The 21752-nt window shown below is 44.1% G+C and overlaps 1 protein-coding gene across 15 annotated transcripts in view; it reads left to right on the forward strand.

The window, feature by feature from the left end:
- The window catches only part of B3GALT1 (beta-1,3-galactosyltransferase 1), a 377442-nt gene that overhangs the window by 299312 nt on the left and 56378 nt on the right, over positions 1 to 21752 (forward strand). For 7 of the 15 annotated variants that reach the window (XR_016350045.1, XR_016350044.1, XR_016350043.1 and 4 more), the window contains one exon: positions 14405 to 14509. The exons of 2 other annotated variants lie outside the window; for them this stretch is intronic. The gene's annotated coding sequence lies outside the window, so the exon portion shown is untranslated. Of the gene's footprint in view, positions 1 to 2230; positions 2442 to 5823; positions 10168 to 14404; positions 14510 to 21752 lie in introns of those variants that run through there. 6 more of the 15 variants (XM_075933535.2, XM_075933539.2, XM_075933542.2 and 3 more) reach the window with 2 other exon arrangements.

Here is a 21752-nt window from a genome sequence, read left to right on the forward strand (position 1 = left end):
TTTTCACCACATTGAAGATATTTATTAGCAACATACCCATAAGGTAGAGAAATACATGAGTCAAAGTCACATGCCATTTTTAAATAATGTTTCTTTGGGGACCAATGTGGAAGAGGCCATTTTCTGCATACAGTCTCATGATAGTCTAGCACAGACTCATTGAGAAGTAGGGCTGAAAAGAGGTCATCTAGTTAATCACCCTGGGTATGTCTACACTACAAAGTTAGTTCGAACTAACGGACGTTAGTTCGAACTAACTTTAATAGGTGCTACACTAGCGCTCCGCTAGTTCGAATTTGAATCGAACTAGCGGAGCGCTTAGTTCGAACTAGGTAAACCTCATTTTACGAGGACTAACGCCTAGTTCGAACTAGCTAGTTCGAACTAAGGGCTGTGTAGCCCTTTAGTTCGAACTAGTGGGAAGCTAGCCCTCCCCAGGTTTCCCTGGTGGCCACTCTGGCCAACACCAGGGAAACTCTATGCCCCCCTCCCGGCCCCGGACCCCTTAAAGGGGCACGGGCTGGCTACGGTGCCCGTGCCAGGTGCAAGCCTGCCAGCACCCAGCTAGCAGACCCCGCACCTGGCACGGCACAGAGCCACCCACCCGATGCCCCCCAGCCCACCCCCTCTTGCCGGGACCAGGCTGGCGGCTCCCGGGAGCTTGCCCTGGACCGCAAGAGGCGGGCACCTTCCTGGGCTAGTGCGGACATCGTGGACCTCGTCCACGATCTCCGCACTAGGCACAGGAAAGTGGCCGTCTAGGGCAGGAGAGCTGCCAGCCTGGCCACCCAGGACCAGGTGTGCATGAAAATCAAGGGGGTCCACTGAGACCCCCGACACTGAGCCCTGAGCTTACAATGGCCGTACTGGGTCAGACCAAAGGTCCATCTAGCCCAGTAGCCTGTCTGCCAACAGCGGCCAACCCTAGGGACCCTGGAGGGGATGGACCGAAGACAATGACCAAGCCATTTGTCTCGTGCCATCCCTCTCCAGCCTTCCACAAACCTTGGGCAGGGACACCACTCCTACCCTCTGGCTAATAGGACTCCATGGACCCAACCTCCATGACTTGATCTCACTTCCCTTTAAACTCTGTTCTAGTTGTAGCCTTCACAGCCTCCTGCAGCAAGGAGTTCCACAGGTTAACTATTTGCTTTGGGAAGAAGAACAACTTTCTCTTACTACTTTCAAGCCTGCTACCCATTCCTTTCCTTTGGTGTCCTCTAGTCCTTCTTTATGGGAACTCATGAAGAACTTTTCTGAATGCACCCTCTCCACCCAACCCCTGCTTTTAGAGACCTCTATCCTGTCCCCCCTCCGTCTCCTCTTTTCTAAGCTGAACAGTCCCAGTCTCTGTAGCCTTTCTTCATCTGGGACCTGTTCCCAACCCCTGATCATGTTAGTTGCCCTCCCCTCTCCCAGCCTTTCTCTTCCCCTCTCCCACCTCCTTTTCCCAGTCTCCCCCAGTTTTTTTCAAGAAAGACAGAGTCAATGTTGGAAGAAACGTTATCTTTATTTTGTACATCAATAAGAAGGGGGGCTAGGGAAGGGTAAGTGGAAGGAGGTGAGGGAGGAATGGGGTACGAGCCCCCGATGGGGAGGACTGGGCTGGCTCTGCGGGCTTCTGGGGGTGGAAGCTCTCCTGCAGCCCCCCAATTACTCCCTCTCCCCAGATGGCAGCCTGCGGCAAGTGCAGCCGGGCTGATGGCCGAGTGGTGTGATGTGCCCAGTGTGGGCACTCAGGGCACTCCAAGCCAGAACTTCTTTGCAAGCGGGGCACCCCTTAGAACTGTGTGTCCGGGGTGGGGGTCGGGACCCTTTAAGCGCAGCCCTCGGCTAGCCTGAGACAGCATCTCCATACTCTAAGTCCTCCTTTTATGCCCTGCCGGCACTGCTTCCGGCTATCCTTAAGCCCTGTTCAGAGTCCACTCAATGTGGACTTACTAGTTCGAACTAGCAAAACGCTAGTTCGAACTAGTTTTTAGTTCTAGATGCGTTAGTTCGAACTAGCTTAGTTCGAATTAACTAATTCGAACTAAGTTAGTTCGAACTAGCGCTGTAGTGTAGACGTACCCCCTGTGCTGAAGTAGGATTGGTTCTTAAATTCCAGTGAGGGGATGTGATCAAGTTAGAACTTTTATAATTCTTTATGAAGCCTAGGTATGCCTCAGTTTCCTTTCCATGTTGAAGTGTTGTTACCTGGGGAGTAGAAAGTATTTGTTCTCTGCAGAGGCCCGGAAACCCAGGTGTGAATCCAGTCTAGCAGTCTATTACTTGGGTCCCAGATCAAAGGAACTTTTGAGACGACAATGACAATTCAGTCATCGGGATTCTGGTGCCTACCAGCCAGTGACTATGGATGGCCTACTTCTCTGCAGGAAGCCAAGCAGAATTTACAGAACTAAGCAAGCTTTTACAGTGGCAGTCACTGAAGAATAGAGGTGAGATATCACTATATAGGCAAAGAAATTACTGTGAACTTACAGGGAATAATAGACTTTTTCCATTGACACCAACTATCTGCGCTGCTAATTATAAAAAAACTAAGACACTATTTTGACTTTAAGAACAGTTAACTTTTCTAAGGATTTGTGGAAATGGAAAATTCAATATAAACATTAGATCATCAGTAGGGTCTGATTGTGTGAAAACAATAAAGGGTAATTTTAAACACCTACCCCCAACTTTTCACTATTGATATGGGCTCTCATAGCTTGAAAATCTTTAACATTTGACACCAACATGGGTGCTGAAGCTATAAAACACAAGGATCCACTCCATTCTCTGCAAGGTCCAGTGCAACCTCAGGGCTAGACCTCGACCTCAGATAAGGCTACTTTGTACCACTCTGGCACCACAAAGCAGCCTTTAAGTTGCCTGGAGGAAAGTTTGTAAGACTCTGGCAAGCAGCCTCTCCAGATTTCTTACAGACAGTATAGCCCACCTCCTCCCACCAAGTACCAGGAACATTGAATACTGAAACCCAATTAAATGCTTCGTTCTGGCCCAGCAGTGAGGAGCAAAGGGGACAACTGCCCCAGGGCTCCGATCTGCCACCCCTGCTATTGTGGCAGTGACTGGACCGTTGGGCCCTGTAAAAATCACTGCTGGAGCCTCAGGTGGTGCACTCCAGGTAGCACCAAGGACTGACTGCAGGCATCATAGCATGATCCGGGCGGCCCTAAGGGCTAGCTTCCTCCATCCCTGCTCCTTCGGCCCAAGGTCCAGCCCTTTCCTGGAACGCGGAGTGGTCCCCAAACACATTGCCCAGGGGCCTGGCAATTCTGTTATTCTCTGTCCCCCCCTCCCCCCGTCCCCCCAGTTTATTTCTATTTTTATTCATGTTCCAAGTACAAACATTTTACTTTAACACTCCATGCTAATCTGAAGTTTCAATAGTTAGTGTCTCGATTGAACCACAACATGAAAACATTTCTATTAAGACAGTGTGTCGCAAATCTGGAAGACCAGTGTACTGCTTGAGTTGCTAGAAAGAAGATTCCTATTTCTTTGTCTGTCACGGTGACTTATTCAATAAAACCTCAGAATACAGACTTATAAACTCAAAAACTTTCTAGGTGTTTCAAAAGGTAGTGAAAATGTTACAAAGTTAATAACATTGCATCTGACATACATATCACAGTAAACAGGTATTTCAGAATGCCTAACTGAATCTAGAGAGAAAAATATTGGAAAGACTTGTACATTCTTGGTGGTTAAACCAATAAAGTCAGTCAGAGGCTTTTTCTTGTGATTTAAGATTACTTTCCATTTTGGATTTTTTACCTCCTTCTTCCTGTTCCAAGACAGTTTATCCAAGCCCTTGAAAAATTTTAAATAGTCAAACACCTGCCAACAGCTTGTATGTTTAAAATAACCAAATCAACCAACTTATTAGTACTGCTGCAAGGTTACCTACTAATTACTCAAAAGTAACTAATTTTCACGGGTTTAAAGATAACTAAATGCCTTGGCAATGAATGACGGGGATTAAACTAAGTGCAGTCTTCTAAGCAGTTAGAGTCAGTGCTAGTGATAGAGAAGAAAGAACAAAAAAATTAGAGCAAAGGAGAAAAGCTGTGCTGTGGCCTCTCCCACAAGAGTTCCAGCTCTTCACAGCCCACTGTAAACCAGTGCTAGCAGAATGTGGTGTGGGCTCCAGCTCATGAAATCTTTTGCCCAAATAAATGTGTTGGTCTTTAAGGTGCTCCAGGACTCCTTGTTTTTGCTGAAACAGACTAGCACAGCTACCTACATTTTTCAGAGTGGTAGTGGCAGCAAATGAGGGATTGAACGTGCTCTGTGGGTTCAGCACTCAAGTTATCACACTGACTTCCCACCCCAACTCATTCTGAGTCACACTCAGTCTCACCCCAGAGTTTATTTTGCTGAAATAGAACAGGAAGAATTAAACCATTTTTCAGTGTGTCTAGGTGTATGATCTATCACTACAGAGAATTTGGTTTTTTAAGTGGGGGACGTGCAGTGACAAGAAAAAAAATAGGAAAGCAAAATATGAGAAAATGAAGGATATAATGAGATCAGCATGGATGCCATGCGATCTTTGGGTGGATGTTTTACTAGTTTTCTGTAATGCTGGAAGCATCAAGTAACAGTGGCAAGAGATCACAGAAACCACATACTTTAACCAACCTTTGAAAGCCAATTGTCTAAGTGGAACTGAGAGCAGAGGCTGTGATCACTAACTGACTTTCCTGACCGCACCATATTCATTAAATGGAAGAGTTTTTTCCTAGTAGACTATTGCAGCAGGCTGAGAAAATGACATTACAGTGGAATCCAGAAGAGTGTAAGATGTTGTCCTAACGTCTTGTGATGAAGGAAAATGACAGTGATGCTCCAAGTGGTATAGGCAGGCAGCCTTGTTGAGAGCACAAATTGGGCTATTTCCTCACCCAAAGTCCTCTACAGCTTCATTTTAATCCTGTTTCAAATGCTGGCAGTCATCATGTGGCTGTGAGATAAGAACATCAGTGACAAATGGAATCATTCCGTATCCAGACGATGCATGTTATGTAGAGCTGACCCTCACACACAAAGTGCCAAGAGCTTGTGCTTTCAGACACCCACATACAACTCCCTCCCCCCTGCCCCTCTTCAAGTAGCTATGCATCTACACACATGCACATGAAGATGGATACAGCCCGAATACCTTCACCACAATTAAACAGCCCCCCAGCTATTGGAGCCTTGTGAGTCCAAGTCAGCCTGTACAGGCCAACCATGGGTGTGTAACTGCAATGTGGACACATGCTCTGCTTCGACCCTCTGCCGGCTGCTGAAACTGAACCTGAGAGGGCACTGAGGGGATGGCTACACTATAATTAGCCACATGTAACTGACCTTTGGCAAGTGACTCAGGCTCTAGCTACAGGGACTGCTTAATCACAGTGTGGCCTTCCCACCTCATAGTATCTCAGGGTATGTCTACACTACCCTCCTAGTTCAAACTAGGAGGGTAATGTAGGCATACTGCACTTGCAAATGAAGCCCGGGATTTGAATTTCCCGGGCTTCATTTGCATAAGCAGGGAGCCGCCATTTTTAAAACCCCGCTGGTTCGAACCCTGTGCAGCGCGGCTACACGGGGCTTGAATTAGGTAGTTTGGACTAGGATTCCTATTCCTATTCCTAGGAAGCCTAGTCCAAACTACCTAGTTCGAGCCCCGTGTAGCTGCGCTGCACGGGGTTCGAACCAGCGGGGTTTTAAAAATGGCGGCTCCCCGCTTATGCAAATGAAGCCCGGGAAATTCAAATCCCGGGCTTCATTTGCAAGTGCGGTATGCCTACATTACCCCACTAGTTTGAACTAGCGGGGTAGTGTAGACATACCCTCAGAGCCCAGGTTGAGGGCAATAGATTTTTTTGTAAAAACGGGGAGCACCACAAGTATACCAATCCCTCCATGGACACCCTCTCCTCCCCGGCACCACCTATAACCCAGAGGCCCTGCCAAGCCAGATGCCAGAGCCGGGCTAGGGACCCCAGTTCTTCCACCTACCCAACCACCTTGATCTCCTCCAGCTGCTTGCACAGCTCTTACCCTTGGTGGGGGAGGCAGGGCCTGGCCAAAAATCCTCAGTTGGGCCATGGTAAGAACCATGCAGACAGCTGGGGAGAGCTCCAGACTCTCCATCTACCCTGGCAAGGAGGGTCCTAGGATATGAGGGGGAGGTACAGGCTAGTGACTGCTCTCATTCCCTCCCACCCACAGGCAGATGAGGGGGTCCATGGCTCCCTCACAGCTGTCTAGGCTCCCCTACCCCTTCTCCAGCAGCTGGTTAACCAACGGGCACGGCCCACGGTGAAAAGTGGGAGGGCCATGGCCCCTTGGCCCAAGCCTGAATACCTTTACCACTATTAAACAGCCCCCCCAGCTGGAGCCTTGTGCATCCAAGTCAGTCTGCACAGGCCAGCCATGGGTGTGTAACTGCAGTGTGGACATATATTCAGTGAAAGTGCCCCCCCTCTCATATCTGAGTGTTCAGGCCTCCTCTTCCCTTTCTACCGAATAATATGGTGTATTGAATGCTGACTCTGGACACTCAATTTAAAGCATAGGCTTAGCCAGAAGGAGTTATGAGCACTCTGAAGAGTCAGCAAGAGGGGAACAGGAAGGTGCACTATGCTGAGAAGTGAGGACAACAATGCCACACTCATAATAATGTCCTTTAAACAGACTAACAGCTCTCCTCCCACTCCTTTTTTCAAGTTCCAATCATCCAAGTAAATGAGGCATGAAATAAAGTTCTGCCTAAACCATTACGCAAAGTCCCCCTACTTAAAAAAACAAAAAAAAAAAACAAAAAAAACCACACACCTCTCCCATAGTTTTCAGGTTTGGAGTCAGACCCTAACTCCCAATTCAGTCTGCTTTGCAAATCAACCTTAAAATTAACTAAACCAGCTATAGTACCTGGCAGTTTCCCCAGTACAGTAGAAAGAGCACACTTTGCTTTTTATCTCCCCAGAACCCTGGTCCAGACAAAGGAGATCTGTCAGGGGAACAGCCAGAGCAATGATATGCTGTGGCTAATCTCTTCTTAAACAGTTACACGTGTGCTATTGTAGCCAAATGCAAGACGCAACAGCCCTGAGGTTGCTCTGGATTATACTGAGGATAAAACAGCTCCTGGCTGACCTCAGGATCGTGGAGAGAGAACTAATAAAGGACAAATCCAAAGTACTCCGCTTAGGAAGGAACAACCGACACATACAAAATAGGAAATGATTACCTTGGGAGCAGTACTGCAGAAAGTAATCTGGGAGTCAAAGTGGATCACAAGCTACATATAAATCAATGGTGCGCCCTTGTAGCCAAAAAGGTAAATGGCATATTAAGGTGCCAATAAATCTAGAGAAGTGATTTCCCCTTAACTCCACACTGTTGAGGCTACGTCTGAAGTATTGCATCCACTTATGGGCCTCCCCCGTTACAGAAAAGATGTGGACACATTGGAGAGGGTCCAGCGGAGGGCAACAAAAATGATTAGGGGGCTGGAGCACATGACTTACGAGGAAAGGCTGAGGGATTTGGGCTTTTGTAGTCTACAATTAGAGAAGAGTGGGGAGAGGGGGGATTTGATAGCAGTCTAGCTACCTGACAAGTGTTTCTAAAGAGAATGGAGAGAGACTGTTCTCAGTGACAGATGGCAGAATGAGAAGCAATGGTCTAAAGTTGCAGTGGAAAAAGACTAGACTGGATATTTGGAAAAACTATTTTACTAGGTGGGGGTGAAGCACTACAATGGGTTACCTAGGGATATGGTGAAATCTCCATCCCTAGAGGTTTTTAAGTCCCAGATTGACAAAGCCCTGGCTGAGATGATTTAGTTGGGATTGATCCTGCTTTAAGCAGGGGATTGGACTCAACTTCCTGAGGTCTCTTCCAAGCCTATGAGTCTAACAATATAATGGGGGGAAGAGGGGAGAAACAACTTATAAATCTGGGATGTATCAAAATGGAATTTAAAACATCATGTGTTAGTCCAGGTCTGAATTTTAATGATCGGTGATAAATTATCCTTTAATTTACAAGAATGAAGACCATGCTGTGCTAGTCTAGATCATGAATAGCAGGATTTATTTTAATACCATCGGCATAAATCAAATTGCTAATTGGATTCTCACATGTGGACAACAGCCTTCAATGTCATGTTTCATTGAGCAAGAAACAGCTGCCTCTGTTTCCAAGTTTAATTGTGTCAAGTCTTTGCATCAATGCATTAGCCAATCAAATTCACTTGAGACAGTGAGGAAGGGTCAGGACTGTCCCAGATAAAGCAGATGAAGTTATTGGCATTCACACTGACCTATCCTCCTCAGTAGGTTTTAGGTAGTCTATGATGTTTAATAGAAAATGTAAAATGTTGCTCAGTCTTGCGCACCCAGTGTTTTGGTTTTATGTTTTTTGGAATAATTATTATAATTATTATAATTTTTAAAACAGTTACTGTACTTTCAGTTCTCTATTTATTGACTTTTTATTAATTTCACAAGAAGTCTCCTATTGTTTGAATTTATAAACCATTTCTTTTGGTCACATCCACAGCTTGTTTGTACTTCCTCCATTGAATAATCAGTGGCACTTTACAGACTGAAATACCACATTGCTTCTGTGACTAGTTTTAACTATGCAAGAGATCATTTTTTAAAATATTCATGTAGTTAAAACTTAAATATTGTCAAATGTAAACAATGTTGCCACATTATGATTTAATTACTGATATTGCATAGGCAGAGAGACTAGGTTTATCAAATTCATTATTAATTATTTCCCAAGCACCTAGCACAATTAGTGTGGTATATGCTAATTTGTCAAAGCTATTCTTCATACCTCCTGAAATATTACAGATACAATTGTCACTTAAGAAGTCAGCCAACAGTTCCAATAGGGGTTTCTAAGAAAACAGAAAACAAAAAACCTCTACTTTAGTAATTGTGTGGACAGGTTGACTTTCAATAACTACTATAATAATCAGGGTGTTTGAGCCTCTGAGTTGGAGACTCTCAAACAGTGAACTGTTTTAGCTGTGAAATCTCTGAATTGAATAAATACAGCAATGGGAATGCATATGAAGCAATTCACTTTTGGATTGGGAATGCTCGTTTAAACTAGCACACACATATTGATCACCGGTAGCATGAAGGCACACCCATAAGAATGGATTTAAAGACTCAGGCCACAACAACTATACTAACTTCTCAATAAACTAATGGCTTAGGGGAAGGGAAGTAGGGCTGTTAAACTATCAAATGGATCCAAAATCTTCCCTCAGATTATATTTTCTAGATGTGTAATTATTTTCTCTGGACTTTCTCCAGTTTAACCATATTTTTTCTAAAAAGCAGTGATCAATGGCTTGATGTCTAGTTGGCAACCACTATCTTACATTTTGTCGGTCCCCTCAACCAGAATATTAGTTTGATAGGCCAATCATTTCTTTGGCTAAAAACATCATTTAAATAGTCGAAAGAACTTCTAACTTTGCATTTTCCTTACTAAACTTGATCCTCCCTCCTGAATGTATTTCAGCATGTGAATAACTTCATTCATACTTTATCTTATAAAGCAACTAAGGAATTGTGGTCTAGCAATTATCAATGGTTTGCTGTTAAACTGGGAGAACATATCTAGCAGGTTCCAAACAGGATCTGTCCTGTTTAATAGTTTCATTAATGAGAATAACAAGAGGATGACACCAAGTTGACAGGTATTCGTAGCATGTTGGAGAGCAGGATTAGAATTCAAAACACAGATAAATTGTAGAATTGATCTGAAATCAATAAGATGACATTCAAAGATACGTGCAAATACTACACTTAGGATAAAAAAAATCAAATGCACAGCTATAAAATGGGAGGTAATGAGTAGATGGTGATACTGCTGAAAAGGAATGTGGGGTTAGAATGGATTACAATTTGCATTAAAGTCATTGTAATACACTTGCAAAAAAAGGGGGGGGGCTAATATTCTGTGGTGTATTAATACTAGAAGGTTTATCCAGCATTGATCAGGTCCTTAATTCAATATTTATTTTTTGGAAAATAAAATGGTAATTATGGCTGGGAATGAGGAGCTCAGTCTGCAGGCTGCCCCAAGGAGAGAGGACTACCCCTACCTTCTCAACACAGCAGGTTGGGCCAGGTGAGAAACACCTTTCCCTAGTCACTGAAACTCCAATGGGCATAACTGGGGAAGAGGGTAGGTTCAGGTTAGTCTGCCCCCTACACTCCCCAGCCAGAGTGAGAAACGCAGCAAAAAAAGCAATGCACTTTCTCCTCACTCCACCAAGGGTACCTGGAGGGTTCAGGTGCATAAAGTTAATTGACAGCATACATAAAAGTTTGCCAGGTCAGAGCCCTAGAAAGTCAATTAGTGAGGCCCTTGGTTAATATTGCCACGGCTGAGAGGTTATCTTTAGTGCTATTCCCTATCAGAATGTGGACTGACCGTTGCTGTTTATAAACTAAGCAGTAATTTAATATTCATGCAGAAATTAATTTAATCAGAGTTGCTCATCAATACACTAATTGATTAAAACATTAGCACATACAAAATTAAGGCTTAAAAAGGATTTAAGCATTCTACTAGAATGGTTGTTGCCCATAAAACCTTAATTTGGCACCATTGTGTCTATGCATTAGGATACTCTTTTGTTACAGACAGAACCAACTACCTGTGAAAACTGTGGTACAAGTGTCTTGCCCAGCATCTCGCAAGAAGTTTTTGTGACAGAGGTAGGGGATAGACTCTAAGGTTATGTCTACACTGGCGGCTTCTTGTGTAAGAACAGCTGTTCTTGTGCAAAAACTTGACGGGTGTCTACACTGCACACGCGTTCTTGAGCAAGTAAATTTACAGTCTAGCGTTGGAAAACAGGGCTTCTTTCAGAAGAGTTATTCCTCTCCCCACGAGGAATGAGCCCTCTTGTGCAAGAGGGCAGGGTAGACAGGCAACATAAATTTCTTGCGCAAGAAACCCTTATGGCTAAAATGGCCATCAGAGCTTTCTTGCGCAAGAGAGCGTCCACACTGCCATAGACGCTCTTGCACAAAAGCACATGCCAGTATAGACGCACTCTTGCAGAGGACTTTTTGCGCAAGAACTCTTCCACAAAAAACTTCTTGCGCAAGAAGCTGCCAGTGTAGATGTAGCATGTTTCTAGAATGACATCAAGCTTCATAACCATACGGCCAACCTTCCGCTTCCTACAATTTACCTCACTCTTACAAAACTTCCAGCTTCTGCAACAAGGTAGAGATCCTACTGAGTCCTTCAACACACAGCACCGATTCAGCCCCCAAAGAGATCTCTGTGGGGCACTGAATGAGGCAGGGCTCCTGTTTAAAAACAAACATACTATCATCACACATACTGTCAGGGTACCTCTTCCCCTTTATTGGCCTCTACATCTCTCCCTTGGAAGGGCTGTATGTGGAGTAAGTCATTCCTGCTATCAAGGGGATTTTATTCCTCACTTTGATTTTTTGTGTGTGGATATTTACAAAGTGGACTTCATGACAATCTGGAATTGTGTTCTTTAGGCTACCAAAATAAACTCACAACACTAAAAAAGGCAATTTCTTTCCTGGCCCCCTCTCCAGGATGTCACCTTGAAATGCTGTCTTCCAGAAGCAGCAGTTAGCATCATTTCTTCCCCTACGGAGGAGAGGAGCCTTCCAACCAGGAGAAGCATTTGCTCCTTGCTACACTTGTCTCCCCTCCCTCTCCAGATGGGGGTTAAGGAATCCCTTAACCGAAGGTGGATGAGTAATTATCAGCTTTTCAGCTCAGAAATATGCCTTCACCCTTCTACAGCTGATATGCCCAACTTCTGCCTCTTACAGCTGTCTGGTCTGACAATGGGGCCAAATTGAGGTTGAATAATCAGTGTTCATTCTAGCATTTCTTCACTAGAGTATTTAATACCAAATTAAGGAATTTTTTCATTGCACTATTTTTATGATTTATTTCATTGATGGAATAACTCACATTTTTTGTTTTTGAGTTTCCTTAAACAGAAATAAAAACATATATTGTGCTATTTAAATATCAACTTGTCCTTTTGGGATATGCTCAGACCTGCTTTTCCTCCCCAACTCCAGTATCAAATCACTTTTCTGTTCAACCTAACTCTTCCTGAGGCTTCCAGCAATCTTTAGAGTAGGGGTGGGGAACCTCAGGCCCAGGAGATAAATGCAGCCCCCAGATTGCCTGGATCAGTCCCCCAATGGAGCCTGCACTGGAATTCCAGCCCTCATCACCACCCCACCACAGGGTGCTTTAGTGCTTCTTTCCATGGACACCTGTCTGGCTGTGGTTTCTCTCCTCTGACTGAATGATTTATACAAGTTTAGAGGTCTGTTGTGTTATTCCCTGAACCTTTTAGTCCCATCCTTTCTGGCTGACAAGTAACTACCCAGTTACCAACCTGGTGAAATAAATATAACTAATGAGGACTTGAACTTTACCTCGCTCAACCTATTACACCTCCGTGATGGGATTTCACACAAAAGTTATTTTTATTTACAAAGCTTGAGAGCAAATAAATGCCACCAGCCAGCACTCAGCTCTTCACTTCATACAGACAGATCAAAGGGAAAAGAGTTTTACCCTTGTTTTGAGGGCTTAAAAGGGGCTTAAGGACTCCTGCCTTTGCTGAGACAGGTATTTGTAGTATAAACAAAAAACAAATTCATCTAATGTTAGAAACCCCCACATAAAATGTAAGTGGCCATTAAGGTTACAACATTGTATTGAAACAGAAGGGCACTTTTGGTCATTTTGTTATTCCTGAACAACTAGTGATAGACAGACTACAGCAGAATTTGTGACTGCAAATAAAATATTGTTTGATCCTAGGTTTAGCAGGGCATATTAACCACAAGCAAATGGAGACACTGGATTTACAATCTGACTGAGGACTGTTAATACCAATCTGCACGGAGAAAGATCGACAAGTGCAGCCACTAGGGAAAAAAATTCATTCCTCGAATCATGTATGATCAAAACTGACAGTTATCAAGTTCAGTGCAAATTGCTGACATCTTTCATTTGCTCCCCAGAAAGAGCAAGTGCTACAGATGGCTGATGCAAACAAGACAACGACAGCCCATAGATTTCAATCCAACCAGAAATGGACGTTGCAACTAAGACAGATGACCAAGTTGTTACATGTTTTGATCTCAATTTTTTTTTAAAAGTACAATTCAGAGATTCTTAGACTAGTCTAAAATGTGCTGAACTTAAGACAGCATGATCATGTACAGTTCATAAGAGATAGAAATGTAAAACTTAATACAGTTACAGCCTAAACTGTATTATATCATTCTGCCATTAAGTGGCACCACCTATAAATATCTTACTGACCATACAATAGCTGCATTGGTGCTGGCTTGGGGAGAGTGGGGGATGCTGCTACACCTCTGGTTTGTTGTGGTTTCCATTATACATGGGGTTTACACATTGATTCAGTGTGGTACTGAGATACCACAACTATAAAAACTGCTCCAGCACCCCTTGGACAGTTGCACCTGAGAATGCATTGAAGGATTTAAAGTAAGACACATCTCTTCTTTTTTTCCATAAAGGAAGCACTGTAGCCTTTCCTTATCTTACACAAGAGAGTCTGGGTATGTCTACACTGCATTCCTCTTCCGAGAAAGGAATGCAAATGCAGCTGAGCAAAATTGCAAATGAAGCATGGATTTGAATTTCCTGTGCTTGATTCGCATAATCGCATCCAAGCGCTATTTCAAAATACCCTATTTCAAAAAAAGAAACGCTGTCTAGATAGTTATTTGAAAGAAAAGCCTTCTTTCGAAATTACCCTTAAACCTCATTTTATAAGGCTTCTCTTTCAAAATAACTATCTAGACAGCGTTTCTTTTTTTTAAATCGGGTATTTCAAAATAGCGCTTGGATGCGATTATGCAAATTAAGCACAGTAAATTCAAATCCACGCTTCATTTGCCATTTTGCTCAGCTGCATTTGGATTCCTCTCTCTAAAGAGGAATGCATGTAGACATACTCTCTGATCTGCTAGTGCCAGCTGCAACTCACTTTTTACAGGATGAAATGCACTTATTGCAGCCAGTCTCTAGCTCCATATAAGAACTGAAATTTGCAAGCACAGTAATCACTCTTCCCTCCTATACAAAGGCTCTTGTCTGTAGAAGATAAATGGGCACAGACAAGCCACCCAAACCAATATACACGAAAGATCCCTATTTCACAAAACACAAGCCCGTGCTTAGATATTTTGTTGAATCGGGCACAAATGACATTCACTTTATTTGTAAGTGTGCAGCAATAATGGCATATTAAAACACATCCTTAAGTGCTTACTTCTCCTTCACCCCTCTTTCCTCTTCCCATCAGGTATCAGACAGAATCTACATTCAAACCAGACAGAAGGAACTGAAAGTTCAACGAGGAGCTCATGTCAAAACCCTGCTTCGCTCCGTGAAAAATAAATCGAACCAGGTTAGATTATAGTTTCCTCCTCTTTCCCACCTTCCCCCCCAGAACACCAAAAGTCTTATCAGGATGCATAACCTGTGTGCACAGGGACTATGCACAGCAGTGGCAGAGCCAACATGAGACAAGTGTGTGGGCTCTGACTTCAGCGGGCAGGCAACAATGGGGCCATCTCTCCCCCACGCCATGGACATGGGGGAAGGGAGGGATAGCTACACTGGCCAGAAGCCTTAACCAGCACTCAGGGCTTGCCCACCAGGCACTCCTGCTGGGGAGAGAGAGTGGGGATTTGCCTTGCTCCCCCGCCAGTGCTCTCAGTGGGAAGGAGGATCTGGGTGTGGGGCCTTGCCCTCTCAGTGGGCCCTGAGACTAGCCCTGCTCTGTCTCATGCTCCCAGCAGGTCATGACCACACCCCCTGTTAGGAGCAGGGAGTGTCTGGAACAGGGCCAACTCCCTCCCAAAAGCTGCCCCCCACTGGGAAGAGCAGGCTGGGTGGGCAGAGCAGGGCAACCCAAAGACCTTTTGCTTTATACTGCATTTGTTAAAAAAAGAGTCATGAAGCTAGTTATATTTTGTATACATCTCCCTCTTCCTTCCTACAAAGTCTAAACATGGAGCCTTAACTACTTGAACAAGTCCCTTTAAAATAAGAAATCTATAATTGTTTAGGAACTGGATTAATTAAATGATTCTGAGTTTCTAAGAAACATGTTACTACATAACTCCTCTCTCGCACAAAACTATTGATTTTTGGGACTTGGCATGGACTTTTGCAGTACTTAAGACAAATGGATTGTATTACTGAATCCGGTCCTAAAAAGTCTTATTTCAAAATAAGTCAAAAGGCAGAACCATGTTTTCTGGCAGAACCATTAAAGACCTTAGTACAAAGAATAGTTTCATTAATGAAAAATGAAGTCTCACACTTCCTAGAAATAAAGCAATGTTGGCTGAAAATATTATCTACACATTTATAACAGTTAAAAGGAGAATGCATTTTTAGTAAACAGAAAAAACAGTCTTAGGGTACAAGCAAACTAGTAATTTTTTTACTTAGTTGTGTGTAAGTAATTGTGCAAAGTACCCATTTTAAAGGCAGCTGTCAACAGTTTAAGTTTCATTGTATCCAAGACCTGGAACATGAAGCCAAGACCTGTTTGTCCAAGAACGTTTTCGTCAACACCACAACATACAATGCCCTTTCAATACACCATACTGTCACTGGGTTCTCAGATTCAGTTAATGTCTCAGATTACCATACATCAGTCTGAGTTGCGTTCATTGATCCCAGAGGGCCTTATATTGCAGTTTCTCCTTTGCACTGTGCAATTAGAATCAATTACATTGAAGTCAGCAGAATTGACTCGCCATGCTTTGGATCTTGTTGTACTCATTACACCTGTAGGCTAGGACTGAGCTAGGCTTGGCTTATTAATGCCCTGGGGTTGGAAAGGCAGCCATTTTTTAGGCTCCCTCACCCTGGGACTAGTTCACTGTGGAAGTTAGAGTAAACTCAGCTTTCAGGGGGCTGAAGTTACAGCTGCTGGGTCCTCCACTCTGGCCCTGACCCAGGTTAGATCATCCGACTTTAACATTCAAGTCAGATGGGAATAGCTGCAGCACAATGCTCCAGTGTCACACTCCTTTCTTGGCCAACACCTAATACAACCCTCCAGTAGGGACTGCAAAGAGGCCAGTTCTGGGCCTGCTGAGTAACTGCCCCACCAGACCTAATTAGAGGATTTTTTTGTGGTTTCAATTCCTTCTGCTGTACCTGAACATCAGGGACTGGGAAGAAGGCAGGGGATAATCCTGTATGCCTAGGTCATTTAATATGAGCACTTGCGTGAAAAGAAACAAAAGATTGTGTGATGAAAAAGGGACCACATTTAGTACTGTAGACAGGTCAACATGAAAAATTATAAAACCAGAGAGCTGTGGTGCAGGTTTAGATGCTTAATATACCAAAAGCACTAGTGTAGGCGAGTCCCTCTATGGAGCAGAGTTGAGATAGTATGGTACCGCGTGCAAGAACTGCAACATTAACTCTATTACTTACTGAGAATTAGCTGGTTTTATTGTTGCTGTTTAAATGCTAGCCTACTGGTAAATTAGGGTGTGCCTAGAATACACCTCTCTGTTGACAAAGATGTAGATTAGGCACATTGAAATTGCTAATGAAGCAGGGATTTAAATATCCTGTGCCTCATTAGCATAAACATGGTCGCCGCTTTTTTCCGAAACAGAGCTTTCGAAAAACAGTAGTCTAGATGCGGATTTGTCGAAAATAAACCGTTTTTCGACAGATCCTGTATTCCTTAAAAAAATGGATGGTTTCTTGGAACTATGTCTGTGTCCAAGACTCAGCACACTACAGTCTCTTCTAAGGGCTGCCTGGTAGAGTTGTTAGAGACACAAGTGGGGGAGGTAACAATTTTTAATGGATTAACTTCTATTGAAGCAAGAAATAAGCCATACCGAGCTTTTCAGTCTTGGGGAAATACAGTGAGCTTCACAGCAAAATATAATCTGTTCCACCTTGTATACTAACTATTGATTCCAAATATTGTATGGGACTATTCGAGGCAAAATGGCCCTTTGAGTCATAGGACAAGAAGGGGATTACAGATTGTTTAATAAGCCATAAATCTAGTGCCTGTGTTTAGCCCATGATTGTACTCAGCTAGACACACACAGAACCATCTTGAGTGGTCCCTACTTATGCTAAACAGTCTGTTCCAACTTGCACTTTGCCCAGATGCTCAGTGCAAGAGCTCCATATGGCTTGAAAGCTCCTCTGTCTCCAACAGAAGCTTGTTTAAGATATGACTGTCTCCCATATATCCTGGGATCAACACAGATCCCCCAACACTGCATGCAAAGCTAGAATTACTTTATGTGGGTCAGCATGGTCTCTAAAGGTTATTCATATTATCAAATATTCTGAGTTCATCCACCCCCTCAGTAGGCCCATCATGGCTGCCATGCTGCAAATGAAAAGGTTGTTGGATGTTGGCCACAGGTGAGGTGAATGTAAAGCTTGTGTCTAAGCAGTTTGTGGTGAACTGGCCCACAAAATACAGAATCACTCCAAAACTAAGTCAGGAGTCTGTCAAGTGATTCCAGCTCTGGTCTTTAGTTAGAGCTGTGCATCTAGGGATTCACGTTTGTATCTGTGCAGATATCTGCGGCTATACATCAGTATCTGCAGAACAGCGGGCTCTCCTGGGAGCCACACAGGCAGAAGGAGCAGAAGGTGAAGCCATTCCTCTGGCACAACTGTATAGCCCTCAGCCTTGCCTAATGGGAAGGGCACCAGGCTGACTGGCACATCCTTGGAACAGAAGATGCAGACAGCTGTATGGGGGGGGATGGGAATCGGCCTTTGGGCAGGGCTGGGAACATTACAGCTGCACCAGAGGTGCCACCAGTGTAGGGCGCTAGCTCCTGGGAGCAGTGAGGTCACAGTATTGCCACTTATTTCTGTGCTGCCTTCAGAGCTAGGTGGGCCAGCCACCAGCCGCTACTCTCCAGCCACCCAGCTCAGAGGTAGCACCGCAGAAATAAGGGTGACACTACTAGAATTGCTTTACAATAACCTTGAAACCACCTCTTCACACCCTATTTTGGATCAGGCCCCTTTCACATTTCAATATCAGAAATAATGGAATTTGCAGTTTTTAGAAGACTGTGAATATGAACATGACCAAGATGGACCATGAATTTCTTTGGGTCCCAATGATAAAAGCAATGAGCTGTGGTGCATATTTTGCTCCTGTACATTCAAAGAGGAGACTATTGTAAGGTAGTTGTCTCTATAGGGCAGAGCTGAGATGGTGTGGATGCTTCATGTGAGAAGGGCAACATTAACTCTTATTTTAATGCTTACAGAGAGGTGGCTAGTTTTATTGTTGCCGTTTCAGGCTATTGTTCTTGGAAGTTGATACTCACATTTATGAGTGCCTGCAACCTTGTCTTCAAAATTATTGTTTTTGATGTGTGGGTTTCCAGTAGTGGAGGATCAGATTTTGTATTTATTCACCACAAAACCTCGTGTCTCATAATCCAAGCAGGTATCCATAACTGCCTCTTGACCCCTCAATTACACACTTTTCCTAGGTAAAAGTATTTTTACTTCAAGCTGTTAATGCTCTGTATGAGGTGAAGAGCTGAGGTGCAGCTGCTGCTATTTGTTTGCTCTAGAACTCACTAAAAGAAAATAAGGTATTATAGCTGCATGAGAAGGTGAAACCTCCTATCATTGGTGGGAAAGACTTTAAAGCACTGGCTAGTCACATTTAGTTCACTTGAGTAACTACCCCAATTACTGCCTGACAGGGTGGAACTAAAAGGATCAGGCAATAACAGTCACCTAGGCCTTTATAAATAGTCAGAAGAGGAACCAGACAGCTCCCATGAAGGGCTAAAGCATCAGAGAGTGTGGGAGACATCACAAGGAATTAAGTTGGACAAGACAAAGCTTGGTACTAGGTATGAGGAAAAACAGTGGAATCCCAGATTAGCGTTAAGTAGGGGCCCCAAAGGCTAGATTGACATTTAAATAGCACATCTAAAATTTTCTAAGAAAACTCACACACAAAAAAAACTTGTGGCTGTATTGTGAAGGGCCTATCTATAGGACCTCTACCTTGTTAAAAATCTTCCCTCTTCTGCAATAAAAGTGAAGGCCATGGACTGAGGAAGAGAAAGAATGGTCGTCTGATTAAGGCAGGTGAATGTTGCTCTGGAGATTTGGATTCTATCACAGAAGCTAGCCCAGGGTTCCTGTGTGACGCTTGGCAGGGTACCAATAGCAAAGTTTTCACAAATAGTCAGTTATTCCTATAATTAAAGACTATCATAATGCATAGAAATGGTGTGAATTCAGGTTTCATGGGCAATGCTCATTTTAGTACATCCTAATTTGAAAGTGCACATTTCAATCTTTGATGTAGTATTTTTCTAATTTAACATTTAATTTATTGATGAGAAGACATTCTTCATATTAAATTATTCTTGTTCATGAATATTGAAGGGCAACAGTCAGTATTGTACACACTGCTACATGTGATAAGGAGTAGCATTGAAGATAACCACCAAGGGCCTCTCCAATTCATTTTCCAGCAGTGTGTCTACACTGCAGGGCTTAACTCAAAATAGGCTTAACTCAAAATAAGCTACACAAATTGAGCTACGTCAATTGCGTATCTTATTTTGATATAGGGAGCGTCTACACAGCACTTATTTCTAGGCTTCTTTGCCCCTCCCTCCCCTGCAACCCAATTGAGCTGCCCACCCGTGCTGGTTCCCTGCACCTCCCCCAAAACCATCCCCCACAATCCAAGGGAGTGCAGCACCAGTTCCATGCAGCCCCTCACAGCTCAGCTGAGCTGCTGCCCTTCTGTTCCCAGCCCAGCATCCCACACCTCCCCACTCCCACAGCACAGCACCCTACACCTCTTCACTCTTTCAGCCCAGCTGAGTTCCATTTTCCTCCACCTGCTCCAAACTGTGCAGACATGCTGAGCCCAGCACTGATTCCCTGTCCCTCCCTCCCTCCCTCTCCTTGAGGCCAGCATCAGGTTCCCAGCACCTCCCTCCTCCTGCAGCCCAGGTGAGTCCAGCACCCTGAACCTTCCCCCCCAGCCCAGCCTGGCGCCCCCCCTAGCATGGTGCCTCCCTCCCTCGCTACGCCTCTGCTGGGAGCCCGGAACATCCAGCTGCACCCGCAGCCCAGCCTGGCCCAGGGCATGGGGAACACCCCAGCAGCCACGCTGAGGCCCATTATTGCCCCCCCCCCATGGACTGGTACCATAGTTTGAGAAACGCTGATCTAGACCATCCCTGGCAGGCATGTGTCTAACCTTTTCTCAAACCCCTCCAATGAGCCAGATTCCATAGCCTCCCTTGCAAACCAATTCGGGTATGTCTACACTACCCCGCTAGTTCGAACTAGGAGGGTAATGTAGTCATACCGCACTTGCAAATGAAGCCCGGGATTTGAATTTCCCGGGCTTCATTTGCATAAAATGGGCGCCGCCATTTTTAAATCCCGGCTAGTTCGAACCCCGTGCTGCGTATAGCTAGTTCAGATTAGGCTTCCTAATCCGAACTAGCTGTACTCCTCATTCCACGAGGAGTACAGCTAGTTCGGATTAGGAAGCCTAATCCTAACTAGCTACTCCGTGCCACGTGTAGCCGCACGACACGGGGTTCGAACAAGCCGGGATTTAAAAATGGCGGCGCCCAGTTTATGCAAATGAAGCCTGGGAAATTCAAATCCCGGGCTTCATTTGCAAGTGCAGTATGCCTACATTACCCTCCTAGTTCGAATTAGGAGGGTAGTGTAGACATACCCTTCCAGTGCTTAGGTATACGAACAGAAGCAAAGGATTTCTTAATAGTTTTAAGCTTAAGCCCATCATTTTTTTCCTGCTTTCAGTAAAGAGACCTACTCAGGATAGTTCTTCATGATCCCCTTTACCATACCTGATGACACCTTTCTGGAACTGAACACACTGCTCCAGCTGAGGCCTCACTGGTTCCAAGCAGAAGGAACAGTTACCAGTTGTGTCTTACAGAGAGCACTCCTACTGAAACACCCCAAAAATCATACTAGCCTTTTCTGCAAGAATTATCATACTTATGACTCATTCAGTTTGTGTTCCACTATAACCCCCAAATCACTCTCAGCAGTATAGCTACTTAGCCAGCTGTTTCGAACTAACATTGTAGTGTAGACATACCCTGTGATTTCAGACCAATTATTTTGAATTTTAAATCTGTCCTCCAACATACTGCAACCCCTTCCAGCTGTGTGTCATCTGCAAATTTTAGGTTACTTTTCACTCCATTATCCAAGTCATTGATGAAAAAAATCAACTAGTACTGGACCCAGGACAGCAAACTGTTGATAGCTACTCCTTGAGTAGTCTTCCAACCAGTTATGCACTCACCTTATAGTAATTTCATCTAGAGAACATGTCCCTGGTTTGCTTATGTGAGTGTCATGCAGGATTGTCAAGAGCCTTACTAAATTAAGGTACATCAGATCTACTACTTCCTCCCCCCACTCCATCCAGTAGGTCAGTGACCCTGTCAAAGGAGGACAGTAAGTTGGTTTGTCCTTGTTGGATCCATACCGAGTGTTCCTTATAACCCCATTATCTGCCATGTACTTGCAAACCAATTGTTAAATAGCCCCGGTTTGTTAGAGACCACACTGATAATTACTTTGAGTATAGTCTT

This window comes from Pelodiscus sinensis, chromosome 7 (genome assembly GCF_052426305.1).
Source record: "Pelodiscus sinensis isolate ZL-2025 chromosome 7, ASM5242630v1, whole genome shotgun sequence".
Taxonomy (NCBI): domain Eukaryota; kingdom Metazoa; phylum Chordata; order Testudines; family Trionychidae; genus Pelodiscus; species Pelodiscus sinensis.